This window comes from Lathyrus oleraceus, chromosome 2 (genome assembly GCF_024323335.1).
Source record: "Lathyrus oleraceus cultivar Zhongwan6 chromosome 2, CAAS_Psat_ZW6_1.0, whole genome shotgun sequence".
NCBI lineage: Eukaryota > Viridiplantae > Streptophyta > Magnoliopsida > Fabales > Fabaceae > Lathyrus > Lathyrus oleraceus.
The window spans coordinates 459,774,165-459,783,018 of record NC_066580.1 but is presented as its reverse complement, the minus strand read 5'-3'; the positions used below and the strand labels follow the sequence as shown (position 1 = coordinate 459,783,018).

At 37.9% G+C, this 8,854-nt stretch overlaps 1 pseudogene; it reads left to right on the top strand.

Annotated features, from left to right (window-relative positions):
* The first annotated feature begins 5,360 nt into the window (after positions 1 to 5,360).
* On the top strand, positions 5,361 to 5,460 carry LOC127124058 (uncharacterized; annotated as a pseudogene).
* Positions 5,461 to 8,854: the final 3,394 nt, after the last annotated feature.

Below are 8,854 nucleotides of genomic sequence, written 5' to 3'. Positions count from 1 at the left end.
GGGAAACCTAAAAGGTTGGTAAAATCTTGAATATTAAATTGGTACTCCATGTTAAACATTCTGAACTGGATAAAACCTCTGTTTATTCCTTTTCCATGGCTGGGTAGATAGATCAGAGAACTAAGGAATTCTAGAGTCAGTCTCCGGTATGTGACAAATTGTCTACGGATAGGAGCGGTTTCCCACCCTATCTGACTCAGCAAATACAGGACACTTTGTCTTAGTCCAAGGGCAGTCATTGCCCAGTCATCAGCATACAGGCTAGGTAGCATCTCTCTCGTGGCTAGTTCCTCAAACTTTTGTTTCTGAGCTGTTCCTCTGAATTTGATACCCATACGATCAATTTGTCCCATCAGGTTAGTGTTAGCTAGAGAAAAGAAAAACAAGAGTTTTAGTCAGGATTTGGCCAAATGCCGAAAGAAGAAGTGAAGAGTTTTTAATAGATAAAAATAAGAATGAATACCAAATAAAAGTTAAAAGAATGATTAAGGAAGAAATGAAAAAAAATATAAATATGATAATAGAAGAAAATAATAAAATATTTGTGGGTTGTCTCCCACTAAGCGCTTTGTTTAATGTCGCAAGCTCGACATAAAAACTATCAATTATAATCTATAAGTTCTTGAGGCATTTCGTCTAAGTGCAAGACTTGCGAATCTTCAGTGTTTTCTGCATAGTGATAATGTTTTAGACGTTGCCCGTTTACGGTAAATGGTTCCATAGATTTGCCTTTAATTTCTACTGCTCCACTGGGAAAAACATTGGTGATTTGAAAAGGACCTGACCATCTAGATCGTAGTTTTCCCGGGAATAACTTTAGCCTGGAGTTAAATAAAAGGACTGTATCGCCTTGTTTGAAGATTTTCCTTGATATGCGCTTGTCATGCCATTGTTTTGTTCTTTCTTTGTAGATTCAGGCATTTTCGTAAGCGTCTCTTCTGAGTTCCTCTAATTCGCTTATATCAAGGATTCTCTTTTCACCGGCGGCTTTATAGTTTAAATTTAGATTTTTATTAGCCCAATAGGCTTTATGTTCTAATTCTACCGGGAGGTGACAGGATTTTCCATAATTGAGCTTAAATGGGGTTGTCCCTATTGGAGTCTTGTAAGCAGTTCGGTAAGCCCATAAAGCTTCTGGTAATTTTAATGACCAGTCTTTCCTTGAAGTGGCGACTGTTTTTTCTAATATTTGTTTAATCTCTCTGTTAGACACTTCTACTTGCCCACTGGTTTGAGGGTGGTAAGGTGTCGCTACTCTATGTCTTACGCCATACTTAAGCAGTAGTTTTTCGAGTACCTTGGATATGAAATGCGATCCACCATCACTGACTACTATTCTTGGGACAGCAAACCTTGGAAATATTATATTCTTAAAGAGTCTAGTTACTACTCGTGTGTCGTTAGTTGGAGAAGTTATAGCTTCAATCCATTTTGATACGTAGTCAACTGCCACGAGTATGTATTTGTTACCGAAAGAGGATGGAAAAGGTCCCGTGAAGTCTATTCCCCACACGTCGAAAATCTCTACTTCCAAAACGCCCTTTTGTGGCATCTCGTCACGTCTAGATATGTTTCCTGTGCGTTGACATATGTCACATCTCTTAATAGCTGCATGTACATCCTTCCATATACTTGGCCAATAGAAACCGACTTGTAGGATTTTAGAGCAGGTCTTGGATGTACTTGCATGTCCACCATAAGGAGCGGAGTGACAGTGTTGGATTATATTTTCTACCTCTTCTTCGGGTATACACCGACGGAAAATACCATCGGGGCCTCTTTTAAAAAGTAAGGGGTCATCCCAGTAATAATGTTTTATGTCATAGAAGAATCGTTTCTTCTGTTGGTAGGATAAGGTAGGTGGAACTATTCCGGCAGCTAAATGATTGACGAGGTCAGCGTACCACGGTGTAACAGATATAGCTAAGGTGGTTTCTACCTGTTTATCAGCGTTATTTTCTTCCAAAGTAGCTATAAGTTTATCGTACGAGAAATCGTCGTTAATTGATGTTCTTTCCGGTTCAAGGTTCTCAAGTCTAGAGAGGTGATCTGCTACTACGTTTTCAGTTCCTTTCTTGTCTTTGATTTCCAAATCGAACTCTTATAGCAACAGGATCCACCTTAGGAGTCTAGGTTTGGCATCCTTTTTAGTTAAGAGGTATTTGATAGCAGCGTGGTCAGTGTAGATGATTATTTTGGCTCCGACCAAGTAAGAACGAAATTTATCTAGCGCAAACACTACTGCTAGAAGTTCTTTCTCGGTTGTGGCGTAATTCATTTGTGCTTCATCTAGAGTTCTACTTGCGTAATATATAACGTGAAGCTTTTTATCTTTTCATTGTCCTAAAACAGCACCTACAGCGTAATCACTAGCATCACACATTATTTCGAATGGTTCATTCCAATCTGGTGTCTGCATTATGGGCGCGGAGATCAGTGCTTGTTTAAGCGTTTGAAATGCTTCTAAACATTTATTGTCGAATATGAATTCAGCATCTTTCATTAATAACCCGGTCAAAGGTTTAGTTATTTTAGAGAAGTCTTTAATGAATCATCGGTAAAAACCGGCATGTCCTAAGAAGCTTCGTACTTCTCTCACAGTTTTCGGGGGTTGAAGGTTTTCGATTACCTCTATTTTAGCTTTGTCTACTTCAATTCCTCTGTTCGAGATGATGTGTCCTAAAACAATTCCTTCTTGTACCATAAAATGGCATTTTTCCCAATTAAGTACTAGGTTTACTTTTACACATCGCTCTAGAACTCTCTCTAGGTTTTCAAGGCATTCTTCAAAGCTTTGTCCGCATACGGAAAAGTCATCCAAAAATACTTCCATGATGTTTTCTAGAAAATCGGCGAATATTACCATCATGCACCTTTGGAAAGTTGCAGGAGCATTACACAAGCCAAACGGCATTCGTCTATAAGCGAAGGTACCAAAAGGGCACGTGAACGTTGACTTTTCTTGGTCATCAGGGTGAATTGGTATTTGAAAGAAACCTGAGTAACCGTCTAGATAGCAGAAGTGTGAATGTTTTGTTAATCGTCCTAACATCTGGTCAATGAATGGTAAAGGGAAATGATCTTTTCGGGTTGCTTTGTTTAGTTTCCTATAGTCAATGCACATTCTCCATCCCGATTCGATTCGTTTGGTTATAGTTTCTCCTTTTTCATTTTCAATGACTGTTACACCTCCTTTCTTTGGTACTACGTGTACAGGACTAACCCATTTGCTATCAGATATAGGATATATGATACCTCCCTCTAATAACTTGGTTATTTCCTTCTTCACTACCTCACTCAGGATCGGGTTTAGTCTCCTCTGGTGTTCCCTAGAAGTTTTATAATCTTCTTCTAGCATGATGCGGTGCATACAAATAGAGGGACTTATTCCTTTAAGATCGGTGATGTTGTAACCTAGTGCGGTTGGATATTTTCTTAAGATATGCAGGAGTTTTTCTGTTTCGAGTCTTCCTAGGTCAGCATTAACTATCACTGGTCGTTCAAGCTCTAAGTCTAGGAATTCATATCTCAGATTCTTGGGAAGTGTTTTCAGGTCTAAGGTTGGTTTCTTAAGGCATTGCGTAGGGTCCGGTGTTATTGCTAAACATTGGTTAAGTTTGTCTTCTACAAGATAGTCAGATGATTTTTCTTTTTCTAACTCCGTTTCTTTTATGCATTCATCGATGATATCCATGAAGTAACATATATCTTCTATTGCAGGTGCTTTCAAAAATTGGGAAAGAATGAACTCAATTTTCTATTCTCCTACTTCGAAAGTGAGTTGTCCTCGTTTTACATCTATGATCGCACCGGCAGTTGCTAAGAACGGTATTCCCAGTATAATGGGTGTAACTTCATCTTCTCTAATATCCATAATTATAAAATCGGTTGGAATGTAGAATTGACCTATGCGCACTGGAACGTTTTCAAGAATTCCTACAGGATATTTGACGGAACGATCTGCTAGTTGCACAGACATTTTAGTTGGTCTTAATTCTCCCATTTCAAGTCTCTTGCATATGGATAAAGGCATAACACTAATACCGGCTCCTAAATCGCATAAGGCTTTGTCAATGACAAATTTTCCTATGTGACAGGGTATAGAGAAACTACCTGGGTCTTTAAGTTTAGGAGGCATATTTTGGATTATAGCGCTACATTCAGCGGTGAGTGTAACGGTTTCGCTATCTTCAAGTTTCCTTTTATTAGAAAGAATTTCTTTTAAAAACTTGGCATATGAGGGCATCTGCGTAATAGCTTCTGTAAACGGAATTGTGACGTTTAATTATTTTAGTAGGTCGACAAATTTTTTGAATTGGCCCGCATCTTTGGTTTTAATAAGCCTTTGAGGATAAGGGATAGGTGGTTTATAAGGTGGTGGAGGTACATAAGGTTCCTTCTTTTCTACGGTTTCCTTATTACTCTCTTCCTTTTCCTTAGGTTCACTTTCCTTCTCAGTTGACTTTTTAGAGTTTTGGTTTTCTATCCTTGGGTCAGACGGTCCTTCCACTTCCGTTCCACTTCTCAATATAATTGCATGAGCGTGGCTTCTTGGGTTAGGTTGGGGTTGGCCAGGAAATGTATCAGTTGGGGCAGAAGTAGGTGCTTGTTGTTAAGCTACTTGTGAAATTTGCGTTTCCAGCATTTTGTTATGAGTAGCCAGGGCATCTACTTTACTTGCTAGTTGTTTAATTTGTTCGCTAGTGTGTACATTCTGGTTTAAGAAATCTTTATTGGTTTGCTGTTGAGAAGCTATAAAGTTTTCCATCGTGATTTCCAAGTTGGATTTCCTAGGGGCGTTATTGTTAGATGTAGATGGAATCGGCTTCTGATATCCCGGAGGTATAGCTGGGGCTTGATTTGGAGATTGTCCAGGTGCGTATAAAGCATTATTACTCTTATATGAAAAAATGGGATGATTCTTCCAATTTGAGTTATAGGTGTGCGAGTAGGGGCTTCCTTGGGCATAGTTTACTTGCTCCGCTTGGATTCCTGTTAGGAGTTGACAATCTGCAGGAGTGTGACCTTGGATTCCACAGACTTTGCAATTCTGAGTTATGGCAACTACGGTGGCTGGAGGTGATACATTTAAACTTTCAATTTTCTGGACCAGAGCATCCACTTTTGCATTAACATGATCAAGGTTACTTATCTCGTACACGCCAGTTTTCGTTTGAGGTTTTTCTACCATTGTTCGTTCGCTTCCCCACTGATAGTGGTTTTGAGCCATGCTTTCGATAAGTTGGTAAGCGTCAGCACAAGGTTTGTTCATTAGTGCACCACCTGCGGCGGCATCTATTGTTAACCTCGTGTTGTATAAGAGACCATTATAGAATGTATGAATTACTAACCAGTCTTCTAAACCATGGTGTGGACAAAGTCTCATCATGTCTTTGTATCTTTCCCATGCTTCGAAAAGAGACTCGTTATCTTTCTGTTTAAATCCCTTTATCTGGGCTCTTAACATAGCTGTTTTGCTTGGCGGAAAATATCGAGCAAGAAAAACTTTCTTCAACTCGTTCCATGTGGTGACTGAGTTGGAAGGAAGAGATTGAAGCCATCTTCTAGTGCTATCTCTTAATGAGAAAGTAAAAAGACGAAGTCGAATTGCCTCTGGAGTGACACCATTAGCTTTAACAGTATCAGCGTATTGGACAAATACGGATAAATGAAGGTTAGGATCCTCGGTAGGATTTCCAGAGAATTGGTTCTGTTGCACTGCCTGCAACAGTGAAGGTTTAAGTTCAAAGTTGTTTGCTTCGATTGCGGGTGGAGCAATACTTGAATGCGGTTCATCTTGCGATGGAGCGGCGTAATCTCTAAGAGCACGAGCTGGTTCTGCCATCTCGGGTATCGAAGGGAAAATATTTTTGAAATCGGGAAGTTCAACAGGAGGGAGATTGTTTGCAGCACGATATTCCCGAATTCGTCGTAAGACTCGGAGATATAGTTCGATATCGTTGATTCATAAGTAGAATGGCTCGCCTTATGAGCGAGTGCGTGGCATACAAATCAACGAAAGAAAGAAAAGAGAAAAGAAAAGCCTTAGTCTCTACAACGTAACAGAAGAGTTACGATATCGACTAAATAAAAGTCCCCGGCAACGGCGCCAAAAACTTGATCGCGACTTTATGAGTCGAATTTGGGGTACAAACTGCAAGTGCACAGTTCTATCGCGTAGTTTTAAAAGATATCGATCCCACAGGAACTTATGAATCGATATACCGTTATCTAAGGTTACTTCGTAAAGCTAAGGCAGGTAATACTTTGATTGTTTGGGGGAAAGGCTAAAACTAAAATAAGATCTAAAATAAATATCTAATAAGCGGATATCGGTATGCAGTTCGTCGTAATTAGGGAATCAATTCTTTATTGGTTTCTTGGTTTTAAAATAAATCTTTTCAGTTGACGCTATTGATTAAAAGTTTTATCTCAAACTCTCGCTCTGTTGAATAAACTATGATTTTATATTAACGTAGCTGTCACTTATAGTTAAGTCAAAAACCACTTTTTGAAAACAATAGAATCCGTAGAAACTCTTTTTAAGAAAACACTAATCGTTTAAACACCCTTATCGCAAACTCTCGCTCTGTTGACTTAGGTTATATAATTAAATTCAAATGCTTAACTCTCGTCCTCACATTCAATCTTTAAAAATACTTTTTGAAAAAGATTAGAATTTAATTAACTCTAAAAATTGCTCTCGCCCTGATCTAGAGTTAATGTTCAATTTACACTGTCCAGTCAAAACCTCAAACTCTCGCTCTATTGATTTTAACTTCTTTATGTCTTTTACTTTCGTACAAAAGCTTTGTTATTAAACCTGTAAATTGAGACCGTAAAAAGAGTGATTTTAATTTTAAACTTAATTAAACCAACTTAGTTTTGATTCCTTCATTCCGCTTACTTTACATACCGATACCTAAACAATTTAGCCAAACATACTAAACAGACTTAAATAAATATCATGCATAAACAGATTCATCCCAGGCAAATAATATAAATAAACAGTAAAACAGGGCATATATAAATTCAAACAATAATTAAAGAACCTGAGAAATTAAATAGCAGTCTTGAACACTCCACCACAGGTCGGTTGAATCTGTTCTTGAATTCTTCAATCAGACAGGAAAATAAAAGCGAAGGAATAAAAAAAAAACTAGATTCTAACGTAAGGTTAGATCCGGTAAAAGGTACACAATAGTTTCCGGTGTAGAAACTATTGTGCGAAAAAGAATTAACTAAATGCTAAAAAGGAAAATAGAATTGCAAAAGAAACAATATAAAAATTGTAAAAGTAGTACTGTAAAAAATATACTTAAGCTGCTGGAAAAAGAAGAATGCGAAAAAGCGAAAGCTGGAAAAAGTGTGGCGAACCGAGAGCTTTCCAAAAAGCTCTATTTATACTGATACTTATTGCAACCGCTTCCAAGGGTTTTCCGTAAATATAGCCATTACGTTGTAAAAGGGTCAAGCGTGAAAATAGCTTCAACGTGGTCTGTTGCGTTCCTGGTGCCAAAAGTATAGGGGAATGGTGTGACGTCCGTCACACCATGTGTGACGCTCGTCACAGGAGTGTGCAAGGCGTGACGCTCGTCACAGCCTCTGTGACGCTCGTCACAGGCACAGCGCCTGTGCCTTTTGGGCTGGGCTTTGGCTTTTGATATTTGTTTCCAAAAACTTCTTTCTGCACCTCCTTTTCTTCCTTTTTTTTACTTGTGCTTCAAATAAACTACCTGAGATAAATAGAAAGGAAATACCGAGTAATATCGAGTAAAATGAAATAAATTGAAGTAAATAATAATATAATTTAATTGAATTAAGTCCTAGAATGTGATACTATTTCATGTTGTCAATGACCTTTATATAATACAAACGATTAAAATTGTTCATGTGTGATTCATAGTCTTGTGCGGGTTACCATTCGATTAGATCCAACTATGAGAGATGGGATGGAGGATGTGATCGTGTGTCCTCAGCAAGAGCGAGGGTCCACCTGCTCCATGCACCTTATACTTCAACACTCGTTAGTGAGCCTTCTTCGTGGGCCTTGCAGGCTGCCCAGAACTATTGCCCCTTAGCCCTTGTTCCTACGTCGTAGAACGAATGCTTTATCGAGTTTGTTTTTGGTCTGCCTCTGAAAAAAGGAAAACATAAAAGCCTTGATGGGATGTTGATATCATTGGGAAGAAGCACATTAAATGTCTCATTGGTGATTAATAAAGCTTTACAAGCGCATCTCAATATGTGTTCCTACGTCTAATGGTAATGATTCATTCTAGTACTAGGGCACTTTAGTACTCTTTAATAGTTGGCAATGAGATCTTGATCGCTAGTGGTGCGGTCCACACTTCCCAATGCCATGGATCATATAACTGACCTTCCTAGGGATATATATATATATATATATATATATATATATATATATATATATATATATATATATATATATATATATATATATATATATATATATATATATATATATATATATATATATATATATATATATATATATATATATATATATATGGAGTTCTTAAGTTACCATGTTCCCTTTTTTTGCTATGTGAATCTTTAAGAGTTATTCTTTAGCACATGCAACCCCTTTTTGTCTTCACCAATCTCCTCCCACCAATCTTTGCTTCTGATGTACTTGCATCACCTCTTCTAGCGGAGCATAAAACACGTGGGTCACTAATTTTATCTTAATCAGAATAACGCCTGAACTTGAACCTTTCTACTTAAAATCATTTCTTTTATGTATTGGCAATATATTTTGACATGGATAACTCTCAACTCATAATCTGAAAGGAAACATTAGATAACTCTGCCATGTGGGTGGATTAGAAGA